Source organism: Photinus pyralis, unplaced genomic scaffold, assembly GCF_008802855.1.
Source record: "Photinus pyralis isolate 1611_PpyrPB1 unplaced genomic scaffold, Ppyr1.3 Ppyr1.4_LG1, whole genome shotgun sequence".
NCBI lineage: Eukaryota > Metazoa > Arthropoda > Insecta > Coleoptera > Lampyridae > Photinus > Photinus pyralis.
The window spans coordinates 4,999,253-5,001,599 of NW_022170249.1; positions in this window are offsets into that span (position 1 = coordinate 4,999,253).

Genomic DNA, 2,347 nt, shown 5'->3' on the forward strand with positions numbered 1-2,347 from the left:
CCTTCTTTCCCCTTAGAACCCTATTTCGTCTAAAAAAATGAGCTTTTTTTCATCTGCCATCCTCCATTTATAAAAACAAATTAACCTTCCTCATGGCACAATCCTCAATTTTATATTTTTTCTGTGAACCTTAGAAAAAAGTACATACTTGTATCGAGTAGCATTTTGTTTATGGCGAATACAATAAGTATGGACAATATTGTCATTTAAAGGACCCATAATGAATTATTTTGACATGCTTGTCAGATGACCTACTACATCAACATAATAAAAGTTTGGTTTAATTATTTATGTTCAAAAAAAATGCTGTAAAAATATTTGTTATATTACATTATTATGCTGTTAACATTTTTTGGTGTAGTAGGGTTGACAAAATGTCAAATAATTTCATGATGGTTCTTCTGAATGATAATGGTCCCATACTCTCATTGTATTCGCCCATAAAAAATTGCCTACCTCGAACAGTATGTACTTTTTCAGGTTCAACATAAAGAATATCAAGTTCATGATTTGCCTATGAGGAAGCGTTATTTTGTTTTTTCGATATCTTTTTAAACAGGACCAGACAAAAATAAAAACGAATACGGCCTTAATTTCGTTTCTGTCGATACCTTTGGAACTGATCAGTATTCTGCAATTTTAAAAACATCTTTTTACTAAGCCCCTACATACTCGACTTTTCCTAATTAACGACTGTGTATCTTCTTTATAGGTTTCAATTTCCCATGCTGTTCATCCTTACTTTGGGCTCACTTGTGTATCTGATTTGCATCCTTTTCGTGATAGTATGCTGATGCCGACCGATAAGTTATATTTATATCATATGTTGTCTTACAGATGCCCTAAATCCTGATAGAAAACCGAATGCACCAATACAGTACTTACAGGGGAAATTATGGAGGAATTAGATTGATTAAAAACCAAATACAAAAGGTAAAATTATATAAACTATCGCCAGGATAAGAGTTGCCCGTCCACAGCCCCACACCTTGTCTTTATGTTTTTCTTAAGATGCGAGCAACTTTCCGCGAATAGGATCGTGCCAATGTTGAACGCAAAAAGTCTTTTGTTTCAACATTGGACCACGATACTATCCCGGATAGTCGCTTACATTTTTAAGAAAAACCTTCGATTGTAAGACCCAGATCAAGTGTTTTGTTGACCGGCATCTTCCTGACGAGAGGTTTATTTTCATCATTTTACTATGCTCATTATTTGATTCTGCTAGATACAAATGTTTAAATTTTATCTAACATCATGTTAATGTTACAGGTAAAACTCCAGCCATTAAATCTCTAGTTAGCGCGCCATATGGTCTTCAGAAGAAAAAATCAGCTGTCTTTAGGTTTTTTCAACCAAGAAATTAAAAAAAGATTCTAGTACCCGGAGAAGCTCAATTGTGAAAAGTGCCCTTTAGAAAGAACATGATGTTTGCCACAAGATCATGGACCGACGTAAAAATTCTGCATTAAAAAACCATCTAGACAAGAGAAAAAGATGAGTGCCTTTTACTCATAGAAAGTTAAAAACTGCCTTTGTGTACTATAGGCTGAACATTTTTTTTACACGTTTAATTATTTCTTTATTACTAAAAAATAGTACAGGTACTATGGTTAGCCTTTACTGAAAGCATTGAATTTATAGATTTAGTATCAATTCAATGCGTGAAAGTACCATTGCACCTGTACTAATTTTTAGATTATTGTTAGTTTTCTGAAACATTTTTATTTTCTGTTTTCATTGATTTCCTTCTTATTTTGTGTATAGCCACTGAATAAAGATTTCTAAGCAAAAATTGTTGTTTTGTACCTGCGGGTTAATTTTTTTTCTAAACGGTACGTACTATATGTGCGATCTCGCGGAAAAGGTAAATTTAATTGGTTAAGAACAGAGGATAATTCTGGGGAGTGGATTATACCAAGGATGAAATTTTGTTTGAAGAAATCTGACTAGATACTTTTAATACATAAAACTGCTTCAGGACATTGTTAAAGCCGTTGCCTGATTCAGCTTATGGTCTTTGATGGCTGTTAAACTTTTTGGTCATTGAGTTTAATTTTTTATTCAATGTTTTGGTCAGGTGCCATTTGCCACTTTAGTCCACCACTGCCTCTAGATTCTGACTAGCGCAACTACCTTTACCACTATTTAGGCTACCTAAAATTGATACGTACCTACCTAACTTGTACGGCAAACCATGATTTTTTGTTCATCAATTTTTGTCTTATTTTGCAATCATGACATTATCTAGGCGTTTCTATCGGTTTCATAGCGTAGCCGTGAAGAGGCTTTTAGCAACACATCGAACTCCCACACCAGTTGAATTAATATTGCTTTCATGGGAGTT